A 21,483-nucleotide genomic window follows, 5' to 3' on the forward strand; every position below is an offset into this window, starting at 1 on the left:
AGGGAAAGAACTGTTGATCAAGCTGAATTGCTATTGAATAGTATGTTGAGTAATGAAAATAATTGGACACTTCGTGAACCAACTCCTAAGCCAACTCCGAAGAAAAGGGGTATTCTATTTCTCAGTCCTGAAGATATGCAAGAGGAAAAGAAATCTATGAAAGAAAAAGGTATTAAAGTTGAAGATGTTAAGAATTTACCACCTACTGAAGAAATACATGGTCTTGATAACCTGACACAAGTAGTAAAGGTAAATTCTCTCTATAGATATGATAAAGCTGAAATCCCGTCTACTAAGTTTGCTAGCCAGTGCTTAGATAAGTTTGATAACTTTATGGCTAGACAAGAAAACTTCAATGCTTATGTTGGCAGGCAATTGAAACATAATGCCTATATGATTGAACACTTGAGTGATTATATGTCTAGAGTTAAAGGTGAACTTAAACTTATTAGTAAACATGCTTCTATGGTTACCACTCAAGTAGAACCAGTGCTTAAAGCTCAGAATGATTTGCTCAATGAATTAAATAATAAGAAAAATGATAATGCTATTAGGGTTCTGACTAGAGGGGGTAGAATGACTCAGGAACCTTTGTATCCCGAGGGCCACCCTAAGAGAATTGAGCGAGATTCCCAAAGAACTAATGTTGATACACCTAGTCTTTCTAAGAGGAAGAAAAAGAAAAATGATAGGACTTTGCATGCTTCTAGTGAACCTGTTGTTGACACACTTGAGAATCCCAATGATATTTCTATTTCTGATGCTGAAACACAATCTGGTGATGAACATGAACCTAATGATAATGTTAATGATGATGTTCATGTTGATGCTCAACCTAGCAATGACAATGATGTAGAAATTGAACCTGCTGTTGATCTTGATAACCCACAATCAAGGAATCAACGTTATGATAAGAGGGACTTCGTTGCTAGGAAGCACGGTAAAGAAAGAGAACCATGGGTTCAGAAAACCATGCCTTTCCCTCCTAAACCATCCAAGAAAAAGGATGATGAGGATTTTGAGTGCTTTGCTGAAATGATTAGACCTATCTTTTTGCATATGCGTTTGACTGATATGCTTAAAATGAATCACTATGCTAAGTATATGAAAGATATCGTTACAAATAAAAGAAAGATACCAGAAGCTGAAATTTCCACCATGCTTGCCAATTATACTTTTAAAGTTGGAATACCAAAGAAACTAGGAGATCCAGGAGTACCAACTATACCATGCTCCATTAAAAGAAACTATGTTAAAACTGCTTTATGTGATCTTGGAGCCGGTGTTAGTGTTATGCCTCTCTCTTTATATCGTAGACTTGATTTGAATAAATCAACTGCTATACCAGTCGGTATTTGTGAGGATGTGCCTGTCGTGGTTGCAAACTTTACTATTTTAATGGACTTTGTTATTCTTGATATTCCCGAGGACGATAGTATGTCGATTATCCTTGGTAGACCCTTTTTGAATACTGCAGGGGCTGTTATTGATTGCAACAAAGGCAATGTCACTTTTCATGTTAATGGTAATGAGCATATGGTACACTTTCCGAGGAAACAACCTCAAGTCCACAGTATCATTTCTATTGCAAAATTCCAACAATTACTATTGGAGGTTTTGAATTTCCTCTTCCTACTGTCAAGAAGAAATATGATATTCTTATTGTTGGGGATGTGCATATCCCCGTTGAGGTAACCTAGTGCTATTCGAAAATTCTCCGGTTTCATGCGATTTGGAATGAGTTTGTTAACAAGACTTGATCAACCTTGTTAGTGGATTCCTTTTGATGAGCATGAGATGGATGAAGTTAGGAAGCACAACTCTCTGTACCCTCCTTTTACTTTCTGTTATTTAGATTAAATAAAGCAAAACTAGTATTTTCTATCTGTTTTCTGAATTATCCTTGCAATAAAAAATACCCCGAAAATAAAAGTTCTCCAAATGTCCTGAAATTGAAATATGATTTTTTGTAGAATATTTAAGAATATCTGGCACTGAGAACACACCAGAGGGGCCACCATATGGCCACGAGGGTCCAAGGCGCGCCACCTGCCTCGTGGGCCCCATGTGGCCCCCCTCCACTTATTTCCGCACCCACACACTTCGTCTTCCTCCAGAAAAAAATCACCACACAGCTCAAACTCGTGTTCTAGCTCGTTTTGCTGCCATTTTTGATCTCCTTGCTCAAAGCTCCATTCACAAAACTATTTTGGGAGATTGTTCTTCGGTATGTGACTCCTCCAATGGTCTAATTAGTTTTGTTCTAGTGCTTTATTTATTGCAAATTTTTGCTGCTTAGGTGACCCTGTTCTTGAGCTTGCATGTCAAATTTATATGGTCCAAAGTAGTTTTAATGCATGATATAGCCTCTAGGTACTTGTGGGAGTAGATGCTATCAATCTTGTTGAGTTTGGTTCATTTTTATTTTGAGTCACTAAAAATTTCAGAAATTTTTCAGACGAAGAAATATGTTTAGGAAAATGTACCAAGGTGGTTCCTCAAGGAAGCAAGGCCCAAGGCTCGCGATACGTGAGCCGGACGATGAACCACCAAGGGAAGCTCAAGTGCGGCCTTGTGAATGGCCGTCAGAGGAGTTTATGGTCCAAGCAGGTATCAAGGATGAATTTGACGCGTATGTGCGTAACGCTGATCTTGAGGACTTCGTGTCAGATAAGTGCCTGCAATACCGCTACCTAACTGATTCCTTTGTGAGAAGGTTTAAATTTACATCCTCACGCAATTCTCACACTGTTTTATTTGATCTTTATGATAAATCATATACCATGGATTTAGAAGATTTTAATACTGCTTGTAAACTCCCACAGTGGGGCAATGTTAGTGAACCTCGCAAATCTGAATATAAAGACTTTCTTGCTAGTATCACTGTAGGGGAATCTAGAGAAATCACACAAGCTACCATAGGGAGCATTCACTTTCCTTCCATACATTATTTTGCTCTCTTTATAGGTAGATGCATTAACGGTAAATGAAGCTTGTCACATGTGCGTTCCAGATCTTTGTGTCCTCAAAAGTGCGGTATTAGGAGATAAACAATATAACTTGGGGGGCTATTGTTGCACGTAGGCTGCATCATAACAGTATAAGTTGAGATTTGTTTGGTGGCATTTATGCTACTCGTTTAGCTAACTATCTTGAGGTACCCATTCATGAAAATGATATGGAGTTACCCCCTGCTTATTTAGATTATAATGCTATGATTCGCCATCAGTTTATTGAGAGGAATGAACAGTTCCTCATGTACCGACTAATCAGGCGGCGCACTGTTCACGTTGCCCTCCCAGATTCTACTTTCTTTAACTTTCAGGCAAAAGGGAGATATGTCATAACAGGGAGGAGGCGAACGAGTATGAGAGGAGGACGGAAGCAGCTTGCCTCCAAGCTGCAGCTCTTGAGGCAGTAGCTGCTGCATCTCAGTACGACCCCAGTTACAACTTTGGATATCCGCCAGGCCATCCGTGGGCATAGACCAACTTAGGCCAAAAACCTAAGCTTGGGGAAGTACGTATTTCTCACCGACATTACATTCATGTTCACACACTCATGCTAGTTGTCGATGCTCATACTTTTTCATTGTACTATCCATGCTAGTTTATTTTCTTTTTAAGTCTTCTTCTTGTGTGTTTGAAAAACCTTAAGAAAAACCAAAAAAAATAGTTGTAGCTTTTAGCTAGTTTACTTTCCATGCATGTAGCAGTAGTAATTAAAAAGAAAACCCAAAAAGATTTCTCGTTCTTCTTTTGCTTGTTGGGAGCTTTCCCGTGTAAATAGTTTTATTTCCTTTCTTTTTCTTTGGGGGTCGAGAGGAGAAGACCATGATGAAAATGTTGAAGTGGCTCTTATATGCATTATTGTTAATTTAACAAAGAGCCCATGTTACCTTGTCTTCTCCTGTGTATTAAATGCTTGCAGATTCCAGCTTAGTCCAATGCAGGTGCACTATTATTATTATCCACATCGTTCGGTCGTGCAAGTGAAAGGCAATAATGACGATATATGATGGACTGATTGAGATGAGAAAAGCTGGTATGAACTCGACCTATCTTGTTTTTGTAAATATGATTACTTCATCGTTCCTGATTCAGCCTATTATGAATGAAACATATTTGCAATGACAATTAGAGATTACAGTTGCTCATGCCATGCTTAATTTGCTAGGAGTTTATAATGGTTTACCTTGCGTGCCAACATGCTATTAAAATGGTTGTGATGTGGTATGATAGGGTGGTATCCTCCTTTGAACGATTCGAGTGACTTGACTTGGCACATGTTCACGCATGTAATTGAAACAAATTCAACATAGCCTCCACGATATTTAGGTTCATGGTGAATTATATCCTACTCATGCTTGCACTCAGTGTTGATTAATATTAATGCATGTTCATGACTGTTGTCGCTCTCTAGTTGGTCGCTTCCCAGTCTCTTTCTAGCCTTCACTTGTACTAAGCGGGAATACTGCTTGTGCATCCACTTCCATAAACCCCAAAGTTATCCCATATGAGTCCACCATACCTTCCTATATGCGGTATCTACCTGCCGTTCCAAGTAAATTTGTATGTGCTAAACTCTAAACCTTCAAATGAAATTCAGTTTTGTATGCTCGAATAGCTCATGTATCAACTAGGGTTGTTTGTATCTTCCATGCTAGGTGGGTTATTCTCACGTGGAGTGGACTCCGCTCCTCACTCACGAGAAAATGGCTGGTAACCGGGATCCCAGTCCCATGCTCAAATCAAAATAATTGCAAACAAAACTCCCCCGTAAAGTTTATACTCCCCACCACCAACAAGCATCAATCCATGGCTTGCCCGAAACAACGGGTGTCTCCATCGTATCTACTTTTCCAAACACTTTTGCCCTTGCTTTGGACTCTAACTTGCATGATTTGAGTGGAACTAACCCGGACTGACGTTGTTTTCAGCAGAATTGCCATGGTGTTATTTTTGTGCAGAAATAGAAGTTCTCGGAATGACCTGAAACTTCATGGAGAATATTTTTGGAATTAATAAAAAATACTGGCGAAAGAATCAACACCAGGTGGGCCACACCCTGTCCACGAGGGTGGAGGGCGCGCCCACCCCCTGCCTCATGGGCCCGCTGGAGCTCCACCAACCTCAACTCCAACTCCATATATTCACATTCGGGTAGAAAAATATCAGAGAGGAGGATTCATCGCGTTTTACGATACAGAGCCGCCGCCAAGCCCTAATCTCTCTCTGGAGGGCTGATCTGGAGTCCGTTCGGGGCTCCGGAGAGGGGAATCCGTCGTCGTCATCATCAACCATCCTCCATCACCAATTTCATGATGCTCACCATCGTGCATGAGTAATTCCATCGTAGGCTTGCTGGATAGTGATGGGTTGGATGAGATTTATCATGTAATTGAGTTAGTTTTGTTAGGGTTCGATCCCTAGTATCCATTATGTTCTAAGATTGATGTTGCTATGACTTTGCTATGTTTAATGCTTGTCACTAGGGCCCGAGTGCCATGAATTCAGATCTGAACCTATTATGTTTTCATGAATATATGTGAGTTCTTGATCCTATCTTGCAAGTCAATAGTCACCTACTATGTGTTATGATCCGGCAACCCCGAAGTGACAATAATCAGGACCACTCCCGGTGATGACCGTAGTTTGAGGAGTTCATGTATTCACTATGTGTTAATGCTTTCACTACAAAAAACTACATTTCCGTGATGATACGTGTTTGTCACAGTAGGTGACGTTTTTTGTCATGCGTGTACATCCATGAAAAATTTATGACAGAATGAAGATAGTCATACCTGTGCTGTCGTAGAAGTGTTCCATGACATTACCAAAATTATCATCACGGAAGTGTCCACTTCCATGACGATAAATCGCGCGTCATAGAAGTGCTTTCTCAAGGGTGACCGACACGTGGCATCCACCATAACGGGACGTCGTTAAGCTATCGGGTCCGGTTTTGGATCCGATAACCCGCTAACAGCCACGACCAATGCCAATTTTCCACGTGTAAAATTCTCATTGGCCGACGGAACCACGCGTCAGCTCCGCGTTGGCACAAGTGTCACTCATCCAACGGTCAAGATGGACCTATGATATGTTGACACGTGGACGGGCCCAATAGTGGCCCATAAAGTTTAAATGGGCCGGCCCAACTAAAGACCCACAAGATTTAGCGGACCATAATGGGTCGGCCCAGCTAAAGGCCCACAAGATTTTGCAGACCATAATGGGACGGCCCAGCAAAAGGCCCACAAGATTTAGCGGACCACAATGGGCCAGCCCAGCTAAAGGCCCACAAGATTTTGCAGACCATAATGGTCCGGCCCAGCTAAAGGCCTAACATTCTCAGTTAAGGCCCGTACGGCTAGTGTCAAATTGGCCCGTCAACGGCCTATCTTAAACTTGTCATCATCGCGGCCCATGGTCACTTCTAGCCCGTTAACAGTCTGCTAAGTATATGGGCCGAATTACGGCCTGGTGTATTTTCGGCCTGTTAAAGGTCCTGCTTCATTTGGGCCCATTTACAGGCCATTGAAACTTTCGGCCCATAAACGACCGTGAAGGATTTGGGTCATATTCGGCCATGTCTGACATTCGGCCTGTTAGAGGCCCACTATAGATTTGGTCCACTTTCGGCCTGTTGTGATTTTCGGCCTGTTAACGTCGGACGAAATCCATGGACCATATGTGGCCCAACGTCACATTGGGCCCATTAACGGCCCATATAAAAATGACGATAATCTAGCCCGACCAAACTTCTGGCCTGTTAAAGGCTCGTGTATTAGGTCGGCGCATTTACGGCCCGTCCGAATTTCGGCCTGTGAAAGATCTGCATCGTAAATGGCCACCATTTCGGCCTGCTAAGACCAGTGGGTTATTTGGCACAATCAGGGCCCATTCTCACTTTCAGTCTTTTAAAGGCCCATGTTTTTATGGGCTTGAGATATTTACACCTATAAACGGCCTATTGTTACTGAGGGCCCAAATTATGTTTAGGCCTGTTAAAGGCCCACTATGGGCACAGGCCTACCAGAAAAATATGAAATCTTATGCTGATTTATGCCCAGATATTTTTAGTGGGCTACATGCAAATTTCGGCCCATAATCGTTTTTAGCCGAATTGGAATGGGCCCGATGAATGTTGGCATGTTGGGCTCCTACGAAGCTTTCGGCCGAATACATTACTAAGATAAACCTACACTATACAAAAATAGCGTCGTAATTATTGCAGCCTTTGGCAGCATCATAAATGCTGTATCACAACAAAATAAATTCCAACCATACAACAAAAGGCCTGTTGGCATAAAGTTTACAGTCCTTGCAGATAAAAGCACCATCAGATGTATAGAAGCACGGATCATTTGACCTGAGTGCTAATGTTTCAGGCTGTAGAATCTGATGGAGCAGTACGATCTTCACCTTTTTCCGCCATTGCTCTTGAACAACGAAGCGAATGTCTGATAGTCTGGTTTCAAAACCATTCATATCTTGACGAAATTTGTCAACCACTATTCTTGTTTCCAAAACAACGTCCATTAGGGATTGGACTTGTGTCTGGAGCACGGATATATCACTCTGTCTAGCAGGAAGATTTTGTTCAGTAGGCGATTTGCACGAGGTTACCTTGACAACCAACCCAGAATTTACGCAGGAAGGTGCTTTTTGCACTGTTAGTGGAGAGATACTGACGCACTGTAGCAAGAGGTGACATTGTGCCTGTGGTAGCCTCGTCACCTTTAGGTGGTTGTGGCTGTTCAATCATTTGTTCCATAGCTTCCTGAAAGTTTAAACTTGTAGATTAGTGTACCAGATAAGTTACTAATGAGACAAAAACAAACAAAGTAGGTTACACGTTTATACATAACTTATTTTGGTGAACTACTGTAATACATTAGCATGTATTGTAGTGCCAACTACATAATAAAATCACTTTCGGAACATATGTCCATGTAGCATGCCTACTGTATTGTCTATTTCCTCACATTCGTTGACATCTAAGGATAAAGAGACATGGTTTAAAGTAGGATGAACATAGTATGACATCATTCATATCATGGGCAAACAGATATAAAACAAATAGGCTATTTTATCATTGTGTGCGCACGTGAACATAACAACTAGAGTACAGATCAAGACCAAAAGAATATCCTTCATCTCTTTTAAACCATGTAAGGTGAAATGATACGTTAAGACAACTGTGTATAAAAGTGAATAGAGTAACTGACATTGGCTGCAAACCAAGTAGTTAAATGAACACATCACAGTACCAATCAGTTCAAATGCAGGAGGAGTAAGGACTTACAACAGCGGCTTGAACTGGTGTGCTCATGCCCTTCATCTTGCTGGCGTGGCAATCCTGGAAGATTTGCACTGCATTCGGTTCAGGTTCTTTTTGGTCCGCACAAGCTTTCCTCTGTATTTGGAACAAGTCAATATAGATACGATAATATGGCACAGAAAAAAGAAGGAAGTAGCAGCTATTTACAAGAGCCTCGCAGTGTGCAATATAGCTACGAGATCCTGTTGTCTGTTGGAATTTCACTTTAGAACGGTTGGTCTTGTTCTTCAAACAGTTAGCCTAGAAGAAGATACACTTGTAAGGCACATACATAAATACAAGTTCAATATGTGGTCTGATCAAATACATATAGCCTACCTGATACTTTGGATCAGACCAGTGTTTAACGAGGGCTGTCCAGTCTTCATCTGTAATATATTCCACTTGAGATGTTTGGGCGATTTCATTGTTAGCCTTGCCTTCAAAGTGAGATTTTCTAACGTGGTACCGATACTGTTGCAGAGCAGACTAAAAAACATGAGTGCATGCTTGTTTAGTTGCATCATCTTTCGGATCCAACTTGAACCTCATATGTTGAAAAAAGAATGTGAGTCTTATTAGGAGGAAGCTAGAAATTAAGTATGGGACAGAGCAAGACAATATTACTAATTGCGATGAATAACATACTTACGGATAAATGGCCAAGGAAGGTGTTAAACTAGGTATTGTCTTTCTCATTCCTGTACTGGATCCACGTTGGGAGGATACGTGCATGACACCTAACGGCAATGGATTCCTCTGATACTAACTTGGCCGACTCTGTAGCATCACGTGGCCTTTTTAAACCTACCTCAAAATGGATCTCCATTCTTCCTCCTTTAGATTTTTGTTAATCCGTCAAGCATTATCCCTGATGTCTGTTTCCACTTGCGTCGTGGTGCTAGTTCAACAATGAATATGGAAAGTGTTAGTGTACATCAAACTGTGAGAGTACATATAAAGGAGCATGCAACTGCAACTTGACTCGGTCAGGTACCGTCTTGGTGTTGATGCTCATGAGGTTCATCTGATCTTGCCAAGTCCTGTTGTGTCAGCAGTGCTTCGGAAGTAGTGTTAGGTGTGAAGGCAGCTTGGGAACTGGCCAGTTCCGGAGCAAACGAACGAGTAACTCATTGAGATGCTGGTACAGTTGAAGCGGATGCTGCAGCTGGTGGAGCAGGTGATACTGTGTTTGTAGATTTAGCCGGTGGACTTGGACCTTCTACTGCACTATAAGTACCAGCAGAATCTGGACGACAGATCCTTTTCCATTTCACCCGACGAGTAACACCACTCCCTACTATATTATTTTCCTTGCTCTTTTTTGACTTTGCCATGTCAAGCCGTACCCACAACACAAAAGAATAAAATCGCTCTTCAGAACTCATTGATGCATGATACAGACAAGCAATACTTTGATGTAAGACAACCGTATGAGGATGGAATATGTAAGAAAAACAGGACGACATGACATATTCACAGCTACGGTGTGTAAACTAAGCAGAAGGATTTTCAAGAAAATAGAAGTAATGCAAGCTAGACACCATATGAAAGATGCAACCAATATTACTCTGCCAAGTTAAAAGTGTCTTGTCATAAGTGGCAATTCAAAAAATTAGAAGCAGTACAACGTTGAGGGAGTCCTGGATTAGGGATCCTCCAACAGCCGGACTATATCCTTTGGCCGGACTGTTGGACTATGAAGATACAAGATTGAAGACTTCGTCCCATGTCCGGGTGGGACTCTCCTTGGCGTGGAAGGCAAGCTTGGCAATACGGATATGTAGATCTCCTCCCTTGTAACCGACTCTGTGTAACCCTAGCCCCCTCCGGTGTCTATATAAACCGGAGGGTTTAGTCCGTAGGACAACAACAATCATACCATAGGCTAGCTTCTAGGGTTTAGCCTCTATGATCTCGTGGTAGATCAACTCTTGTAATACTCATGTCATCAAGATCAATCAAGCAGGAAGTAGGGTATTACCTCCATCGAGAGGGCCCGAACCTGGGTAAACATCGTGTCCCCCGCCTCCTGTTACCATCCGCCTTAGACGCACAGTTCGGGACCCCCTACCCGACATCCGCCGGTTTTGACACCGACAAACATAGAAATCAATGCAAGATGTAACCACTATCAAACTTCCATGTTAAAAGTGTCCAATCATGAGTGACTGATGCGGGATACACAACAGCAATACTTTGATGTAAGAACATGGTATGATAGATAGATGTAGTGTATTCTAGACACAGAACGCCATGTCATATGCACATGTATAACGTATGAAATCAGCAGGTGCAATTTAATCAAAATAGAAGAAATACAGGCTAGACAACATATGCAACATGAAACCAATTATCACACTGTCAACTTAGAGCAAGCACCTGCGATGGTGGAGTATGGGAGATTAACTCATCATGTAGACTTGGGACTTCAACTTCATTAGCAGTAGCAGTGGCAAATCTAGAGAGTCTCTGTTTGCGTCGGTGCGGAGGACCACCAACACCCCCTAACTTACTCTTTTCCTTCCTATTTTTTGATATTGCCTTATGAAGTCAAAACCACAAGAAGATGAATAAAATTAGCTCTGCGTAACTGGTTGATGCATGATACAGACGAACACTACTTTGATGTAAGGCAAGCGCAGGATAGGAGGATGAAATATATACAAAAAAGACAGCGTTTCATATCCACACGTACGATAGGAGGATCGAATATGTATGAAAAAACAGTAAGCGGAAGGCATTTCAACAAAGTTAGAAGAAATGAAAGCTAGGCACCATATGAACATGCAGCCAATATCACTCTATCAGGTCAAAAGTGTCTCATCGTAAGTGCCATTTCAAGAAATTAGAAGCAGTACAAGCTAGAAGACAATGCAAGATGCAACCTACATCATAGTCCCAAGTTAAATGTGTCTTATGGGTAAGTGATCGTTGCAGGTATAAGTTGTAAGCTACGCAGATGCAATTCAACATAATCAGAAGCAATACAAACTAGACATCATACGGAAAACGCAACCACATATAATAGTTCCAAGTTAGAGCAAGCACCTGTGATGGTGGAGTAGGGGAGATGTGCTCATCATGTACACGTATGTTCTAGAAACAGGAACACATGTCATATTCACAGGCATTATGTGTAAAGTAAGCAGATGCAATTCAACAAAGTTAGAAGCAATACAAGCTAGACATCATACGCAACATGCAACCACATATAATAGTGCCAAGTTAGAGCAAGCACCTGTGATGGTGGAGTAGGGGAGATGTGCTCATCATGTACACGTATGTTCTAGAAAAAGGAACACGTGTCATATTCACAGGCATTATGTGTAAAGTAAGCAGATGCAATTCAACAAAGTTAGAAGCAATACAAGCTAGACATCATATGCAACATGTAACCACATATAATAGTGCCAAGTTAGAGCAAGCACCTGTGATGGTGGAGTAGGGGAGATGTGCTCATCATCTACACAGCTACGTTGACTGTCTAGCCTTGCGTTGTCTTGCGAATCTTGTTGGGAGGATGGCGGAGTAGAATCTGTAGAGAACCTCCGTTTTAGTTGCTCGGAAGGACCACCATCATCCAATGCCTTGCCAATTTCCTTCAGCTTTATTGATTTTGCATTGTGAGGTCAAACCGACAAGAAAAAGGAATATAATTCGCTCTTCAGAACTCATTCATGCATGATACTGACGAACACTACTCTGATGAAAGGCAAAGTCATGATACGAGGATGGAATATGTACGAAAAAATGGACGGCTTGACATATTCACACCTATGATGTGGTAACTAAGCAGAAGGCACTTCAACAAATTAGAAGCACTGCAAACTAGACACCATATGAAAGGTGCAATCAATATCACTCTGCCAAGTTAAAACTATCTCGTCATAGGTGGCGTTCATCAAACTAGAAGCAATACATGCTAGAAATCATATTCAAGACGCAAACCAATATCACACTGCCAACTTAAAGGTGTTCCATCATAAGTGACTGATGCAGGATACACAAGAAGAGTAGTTTCATGTAAGAACATGGTGTGATAGACAGATATAGTATGTACCAAAAACAGGAAAGCGTGTCATATTCACACGTATCATGTGTAAGCTAAGCAGATGCAGTTTACACTAATTAGGAGCAATACAAGCTAGACACCATATGCAACATGCAACCAGATATCACACTGCCAAGTTAGAGCAAGCACCTTGGATGGTGGAGTAGGGGAGCGGAGACTTGGACCTTGTAATGCACTATCAGTACAAGGAGAATCGGTACAGATGCTCCGTTTACGTTGCTGCAGAGGACCACCATCATCGCCTTCCTTACTCTTTTCCTTCCTCTTTCTTGATTTTGCCTTGTCAAGTCAAACCCACAAGAAAAAGGAATAAAATTTGCTCTTCAGAACTCATTGATGCATGATACTGACGAACACTACTTTCATGTAAGGCAGCCGCATGATAGGAGGATGGAATATGTATGAAAAATAGGACGGCGTGACATATTGACATGTATGATGTATAAAGTGTAAACTAAGCACAAGGTGCTTGAACTTGTTAGAATCAATGCAAGCTAGAAACCATATGAAAGATGAAACCAATATCACTCTGCCAAATTAAAAGGGTGCCCTAACAAATGTATTTGACCAAATTAGAAGCAATACATGGCAACAGGCTAGAAATAATATGCAATATGCAACGAATAAAGGTGACTCATCGTAAGTGATTGATGCAGGATACAGAAGAGAGGTAGTTTCATGTAAGAACAAGGTTAACACATAGATGTAGTGTGTACCAAAAATAGGAAGGCATGTCATATTCACAGGTATAATGTGTAAACTAAGCAGATGCAATTTACCCTAATTAGAAGCATTACAAGCTAGACACCGTATGCAACATGCAACCACATATCACACTGCGAAGTTAGAGCAAGCACCTGTGATGGTGGTGTGGGGGAATTGCGGTCATCAACTAGAGAGCTACATTGACTATCTTCATTTAGCCTTGCTGTTTCTTGAGAATCATGTGGGGAGGATGACACTGCACTCTTTAAACGAGTATGGCGTCTCACAGTAACCCACTCGGGTGACTGTCTCATCATAAGTGATTGACGAGGGATACAAAAGAGCATTAGTTTGATGTATGAACATGGTTAATAGACATATGTAGTATGTATCAAAAACAGGAAGGCATGTCATTATCAAAGGTATAATATGTAAAGTAAGCACATGCAATTTAACCAAATTGGAAGCAATACAAGCTAGACACCATATGCAACATGCAACCACATTTGACAGCGCGAAGTTAAAGCAAGCACCTGGGATGGTTGTGTGTGGCAATTGAGATCATCAACTACAGAGCTACGTTTACTGTCTCCAACTGCTGACACTGCATCCTTTAGAGCACTGAAACACTTAGTGCTTATCTTCGAATTACACTGGAGCGACTTCTGTCTTTTGTTTTCAGCATTCATCAACACTGCTACAGAGTCTGAAATACCCATGCATAAAAAAACAATAGTGTGAGTATGGGTGAAGTGTATGCACAATTAGTACAGTGTAAAGGTAGCAGATAGCAGGTCGGTGAGAAATAAATGACGGGAGACATATGATAGCTCTACAACATGCATGGCACACTAAATTACTACATGATTCTATGAAAATAACATTCGACTGTAAACAAATAGGTCATTCCATTTTTTCTGCACCGTCCAATGTACAAAGAACGGGCAGACCGCCTTCATCTACCTCCATCCAATCAGTGTTGACGATCTTCCTCGAAACGGCAGCGACCACCGGCCTAGTCCCCTGCCTGCGCCCTCCCCTCGACCTCACCGCACCGCCGTGCTTGGCACCGCCCCCCGGGCATCCATTCAAGCCCCGCCGACCTCCAGATCGGGCGCAAGCAGCTCCTGCGCCCCACACCCCTTTGATAGACATCGATGCGCCGCTTCCCCGGTGAACAGGCGGACTAGGTGCTCCGCGTGCCTAAGCGGGTGCTGCTTCTTTTAATTGCGGTTCGACTGACCCTGAATTGAAATCTAGGCGGGCTACTGACCTCTAGCAAAGGTGAAATAGTAAAGGGAGGAAACCTTGTGCATTTAGTATCACGAAGAAGATGCAGTAAGAAGCGCTCAACTAGCTTCTTTCGTGGGATGAATACAGTGTGAGCAGAGACGTAAGGTTTGCACGAATAAGGGAACAGGAGTACCTCTTTCTGCTGGCAGTGATGTGTCCTCCTTCTGTTTTTCCAACGATCTTCTTGTGGTTCACTGGAAACGAGAAGTTGTGGAGGATGGTGCAGCCTTGGACGAACCCATGGCCAAGTTGTTGAGTGTGGTGCGGTGGCCGTCTGTCGGCGACGGGGAAGCAGATCTGAGGTGGCGAACAACGGCGTAGCGGGAACAGCTCCGGTGCGGTGGACGGTTGCGGCAGTGAAGCGGCAGCAGTGAGGCGCAGGACGGCGTGGTCGGAGTAGTTCTGGTATGGCGCACGTCGGCGTCGGCGTCGTGGAGGCAGCTCTACCTCGGCTTCAGCTGCTAAGTCCTTGAGGGCGTTGCGGTTGCGTTGGACGACGACATCGGGGTACCGGCTCCGGCGTGATGGAGGAGGGCGGCGGTGGATTGGGCGCTATGGGGTGGAGGATGGAGGAGGCTGGGGTTTCGCGGCTGGTGGAGAGGGCGTTTTAGCGCCCATGGAGTATGAATGGGGAAACGGAGGGAGGCGGGGAACTAAGGGGGAACAATGTTTCGGTTTGGGACGCGCTTGTTTGAAATTTGGGGAAAGTTACAAGCTTTGCCCCATCTAAAATTTCAGACATATTGCGGGTTGGGGGTAGGACAGTAATCTCAGGTGTCCCAAATGTGGGCGAGATAGATTTCGGCCGAGCGCATGGGTGTTTAGGCGCCCACAGCGTATGAATGCCTCTCGGAGGCGGTTGAGACTGGCGTCTTGGTGAAGTTACAAACCTACCCCGGTTTAGACCTTTGGACATCGGGCCAATTGGCTACACGGGCCAGAGTCAGGACAGTAATTTCCTACCACCAAACATTAGTCTCGCGCGGTCTCGGGTGACCAGAGGCCTATTTGGCGCTTCGTTCAATATTTGGGAGTAGAAGCATTAACGTTTTCGGTTCTCTTGAATTGAACATTCAGGATTTGTCAAACTTCACAAATCTTTACACTTGAAAATCCTAAAGCTATGATTATATTGGAATGGAGGTGGTACATTTGAATATACATTGTACACGAGTATATATTAAAAAATATGCAACTTACCTCAGTTCATGCATCGTTCCAGATATAATCTCCTTGGTTGCAAAAAAAAGTTAGACATGCGTATGAATATATATAGCATGTTCAAACGCACAACAAAGATTGATGCCCCCTTTTACATCTGATTTACAAATGCCATTATCTCGGGTTCAAATAGATGAATGCACTTCCTATGAATTTGAATCTTCAAAACCCCCTTTATGTTGAATTCGACATGTATTCTATTTCGTAGCTAGCAATTTGGAATGTATCCATGCAAGTGACAAATGTATAAAGTGCTTCACACTAACAACATGGAGTGCACTAATTAATGTTTATATATGAATTGCAAAAGCATCCATTGCCTGTATTTCAAACCGCTCTCACTCTATGGATCGATAATATGAAATAAACACATGCACATGCTAGAATTCAATAGAGTATGGGTGTCTGATAGACCGATTTTCGTCCATACGCAATTTGCAAAATTCATGATCTCATCCAAAAATAATAATGCCATTTATATTTTAATTTAATGCGTAGAACCGCCTTTTACACGTAGATGCACTATGCCTCGGCCCGTTCTCACAAACGCGCTATATATCTCTCTATCTACCGCATAAGTGCACACACTTTATATGCATCGGCATTTCTCTTTCACACATGCTCACAATCTCTCTCGGGGTGTCGGGGAGTCTCACGCACATGCTCTCTCTGTATCTCTCTCTCTTTCTGACTACTATGTACCACTCTTTTCACTAATCTCAGTTGGAAAACACTATTTCTCTCACATGCATATATACACACGCACGGTCTCTACTAGCCCTCTATACGCACATATATGTGCCTACGTGTCTCCCGCACGCACATTATCTTTAGGCCTCTCTCGCACACATTGCCCCCCCAGACACACCTCTCTCTTAGTAGTTGGCAGATATGATTCCATCATATCATTCGGTAGGATATCCCTGACTGTTAGGCTGGATGGTAATACGAGGCAAATGTTTTACCCTAGTTCGGACCCTTGCAGTTGAGGAAAAAGCCTACTCCTGGTACTGTATATTAGTGATAGGGGTGTGTACAAAGTACACGTGAATACCAGGCATTGTGCGTGTGTGTATACTATCGACGAACTAGCCCCCAAGCTTCTATAACATACTGGGGGCCTAGGGTTACAAATCATATATAGTCGGCTTATCACCAGTGGGGATAGAGTCCTCCGCGACTCTGGTAGCTAGCTTCGTGTTGTACGCCGAGTCCTCCACATGGGTCTTCGTATAACGCGTCTCGATCCAACCTATGTGGCGTAGGATGGAACCGACCCATGAGTCCTCATGTTGACCCACCACAACTAGAAATGATGTGCCCACCACACCACACATGCAATCGGCCACTAAGAAAATAAGCATATACAATTGTACAATGTTATACATGAAAGTTAATTGCGTGGTGCATCCAAAAATATTTGTTCTGCATTGTGAATGTTTATATATTCTCCTAAAATATTAGTCACGGGAAAGAGAAACAAGGGCATATCTCTCCTTGTCTCCACCGGACATCCCCTCTTTCTACACCACTTACACGTACGCACACAAACTATCTCTCCTCCCTCTAAAAGTATGCATGCCCACGACACATTCACGCATGACGATCACTGTATTTCAAGCTAAAGCACTATACGGCCACTCGAGTTCAGAATATGCTTATTACGGTCACAGTATACATTCTCGTGGTGATCATACGGTATCTAGCTCACGATACGTCTCCGTATTTTCTTGATGACACTGAAGGACTTTGCATTTGATGCGTGCTCCGTATTTTGTTGACGACACTTACGGTCATTGTATTTGAAGCGAAAGCACGATATGGTCACTGGACTTCAGAATAAGCTCATCACGGTCACCACATACATTTTGTCGTGCTAACCAACATGTGGTTGGATGGTTAGGAGGACAGTGGTTTCTCGAGCCCACCAGGGTTAAAGTCCCGGTGCACGCAGTATTTTTCGGCGATGTGCGTTCAGTGGGAGGAAATGCCCCACTCGACTACGAGGCACCTATGGTGACTTCATAAAATCTCAAGATCATATGCTGGCTCACTCTCTCGAAGGTGCTCATAGGGGTAGGGTCTGCGTGTGTGTGCTTATAACGGTGAGTGCTTGCGTGTATACATGAGCCCTTGCGTCTGTACCGTGTTAAAAAAATACATGTCATGATTATACGGTCACTGGCTCACCCGTACAACTCCGTATTTTGTTGATGACACAATCAATTGACCAGTCAAACGTTCCACGTGGCGCAACTAGTGTTGCACCATCAGGGCGCGTAACCGTGGGGCCCACCTGTTAGCCCGTATATGAAAGAAAGAAATGGTAGTTTGAGTCTGTACTGTGTTAATAAAATACATTTTAGGGTGATCATACGGTCACTGGCTCACCGTACAGCTCCGTAATTTGTTGATGACACAATCAATTGACCAGTCAAACGGTCCACATTCAGCAGCGCACATTACCATAGGGCCCACCCGTCAGCGCGTATATGAAGGACAGAAATGGTAATAAATTAGTGGTCGGTGGGTACTCGAAGTCATGAGACCTCTGGTTGGCAGTCGCCAGCGGTGGGGGGCGTTGATTGGGCGGTGGGGTGGGGATCGCCGGAGGAAAAGCTCGGCACGGGGGGCCTAGAGGGATGGCCAGTGCGGCGGCGGACCGGCGGTGGGGAGTGGTTTCGGGGCGGCGGGGGCCGGTGGTGGCTGGCGGCTCAGGGGGGGTGGAGTTTGATGATAAACTGCAGGCCCTTGATTTCGTATCCAACGGCTGGAAAATCTAATGACCAGAGATGAAAAAGTCAGTCGACTGACGTGTACCCTCACCCCGCACGTACACATGCACGCACGCCAGACACGCACGCATGCAGGCATGCAACACTGGCACGTAGACATAACGAACACACGCACGCATGCAGGCGTGCAACACTGACACGTACACATGCACTCACGAACACGCGCACGTACGCACACATGCGGGAACACTGAAATGTACCCTTGCACGCACGCAACACTCGCACGCCTGCATGCACACAACACACGATGCAAGACACACACTCAACCTATACGTGTATGCACCCTTTGTTAAGGACATGGATTGTTACGGGTATTAATCAATCTTATCTGTGATAAGCAGAACATTGATGTTTGCAGCGGTCTTTATGAATCACAACGTATCGAATGGGCTATCAACATAGTAGGCTTATCTACATGAAAAGGATGACGTCACACTCAATGAACAATCATCGGTTTATGAAATGCCCGCTTCTGACCGCCCTGGCCCACCAAAGGTTCCTCTGCTGTGCACTGCCTGCGTTGGGTCACTGACATGCAGGCCATGTACCCAAAGAGCCCACACGTTAGTGGAAGAACGGCGCGGTGTCCTACGTCAGAGTCGAGGGCGCCACTCGCTGCACGCCCGACTGAACACACCTCCTTGCCGCATTCAAATGCCTCCATGAAACCCACCCGTGTGGAAGCCGAGAAACCCACTCTGGACACACGTCCGTTCATGACTGGGCCGGCATTAAACGCAATGCCAGCCGAGCTCCTCCCGTCCGCAGTCTATTTAATCTCCTATTTAAACGAGGCCAAACGCCGGCCAAGAATCACACACCTCCGCCGCTCCCCTATCTCCTCCTTCACCATTTTGTCCACTCTTACAATGGCTTACAATGAGTAGTTATTCCGCACAAGCCATTTGTCTAGGTTTGTATCTCTCACACACACTCACGTAGGTGGGGGACGTGCATGAAGAGAAGAGGTGCACGCACGGCGCACGTACTCCCGTCTCTTTCCCAACCACACCCGCGCGGGTACACGATGGATCTCATTTCTGTACGAAAAGGCAGCCCACGTGGTAATTTGACCGTGTACTAGTTGTCCACTTGGTGGAGGGAGGATCGTCTTCCACGGGTGAACAAACAAATTGCGACCTGACGCGTTATGTTAAAAAAGAGGCAAACCATGTGGGGCCTACCTTAGAGGCAAGGCTCTATACTCTGGAGTACTTTTGATGTGTCCCGTCAACTCGCAGAACGAGAAGAAGCTTGCTTAGTATGCCGTCTCTCCCGCCCACGGGCGCGGTGGCTCACAGGATGAGGTGAAGCTTGCTTACTAGTAGTAGTATTGTAAGCTTTACGCCCTCTCCCTCGCCCACGCGCGCGGTGGCTCGCAGGACGAGGAGAAAATTTTACTACTCCCTCCGTTTACTCCTCGTCCCTACTACCTTGGTTAGAGAGATTATCATATTTTTTGGAATATATATGTCCTTTAGTACTCCCTCCATTTACTTATACAAGGCCACTATAAAAAAATACATTTTGCATCTATACAAGGCCACAAATAGTAATCGAGACAAAAGTTACTACTCCCTCCTTTCCAGTTTATGGCTCAATTTCAAAATCTCTCCAACCAAGGTAGACGGTGAGTGGTTGAATTAATTTCGTACTCCTAGTTTGCACAAGTAATTAGTACGCTCGTTTTTCTCAAGAAGTTATGTTTACCGAGGCATTAATTAGAACGAATGCATGAATGACCAATTTCCATGAACTTCTACATGCATTGGTGAGTTTTCTCTTGACATTGCTTGCATCGGGTGATCTAACGCACCTCGAAATCCAACATGTGATGGTACTACTACTAGTAGTAGAATTGAGACTTATAAAAAACGGAAAAAGGAATGTTTTTTAGATGAGCCCTATAAACCCTAGTGGGTACGTATTCCGTAAAATCAGATTTTCCCAAAACTATAAGTCGCTCAACCTTTATTTGCTTGTTTCCCTTCCTGCCTCCTTGCCTCGAACAGACTATGCCAAACTCCCTTGCCTGCCGAGCAGGAAAAGACCCGCCCTTGCCTTTTTTTAGTCCGGGTTTGTATCGATGGATCGCGTGAAGCAGCAAAAACCCAAGCCGTGTCTTGTACTCCTCTGTCGACGCTCGCTTTTATGAATTCTGTACTTCATGTCGCCGACATGTGGGACATATAGCAACCGGGTCGACGTGTCAAGCACCAAATAACAGTGCAGAACAGTAGGGGGACGCACCCTAGTCGTACCACCCCAGTAGTAGTAATGAGCATTGAGACATCAAATCACAATGTCGCACCTTCCCAGACGGACGAAGCAACCATTATTTCACACTTCGGTTCGCCATCATCTCAAACCACCTAGTATTGCTTCTACCTCAAGAGGGACACGCGCATCGCCTTGGTACATCATGACACGTGGGACCGCATGACAGGCCATGCTCCCCCGCCGATCGCTCGGTAAAATCACCTCATTTTTACTACTATACTTCCTCCGTATCGGTTTACATGGCATGCACGTCATTCTAGGTTGAGAATTTAACTGGCTATATATGTGATGAATAGTATATGTTTACAAACTACATCCGCTTAATAATCCAATGATATACTTTTTGTGACATAGTAACTCTGATTTAGTTAGTCAAATGGATGACCTAGAACTACGTGCACGCCCTATAAACCGAGACGTCTAAAAAACGAGACGGAGAGGGTAGTTCAGTACGTATCTTTTTAGATCAATATAGTCGGGATTCACCAAGGAGCAAAACCAAGTGGTAGGCTGCACATGTCGTGTTGGCATAGCGACTCAAGCAGGGTCAGTCCGCACACGAAATGGCGACACACTTAACAGGACCCCTTTGGCCGGCATGTGGCTCATCCACTGTCTTGTTCCACGTGTGATGCACCAAATTACAGTTCGGAGCAGCGGTTGGAATTGGAGGCACCCCGGTTGTAGCGCCGCAGTAGTAGAAAATGAGCGATGAGGGGTCAAATCACAAAGCCCCACCTTTCCCGCATTAAGCTGGACGGACGAAGCAACCATCATTTCACTCTAGGG

This window comes from Triticum aestivum, chromosome 1D (assembly GCF_018294505.1).
Source record: "Triticum aestivum cultivar Chinese Spring chromosome 1D, IWGSC CS RefSeq v2.1, whole genome shotgun sequence".
Lineage (NCBI taxonomy): Eukaryota > Viridiplantae > Streptophyta > Magnoliopsida > Poales > Poaceae > Triticum > Triticum aestivum.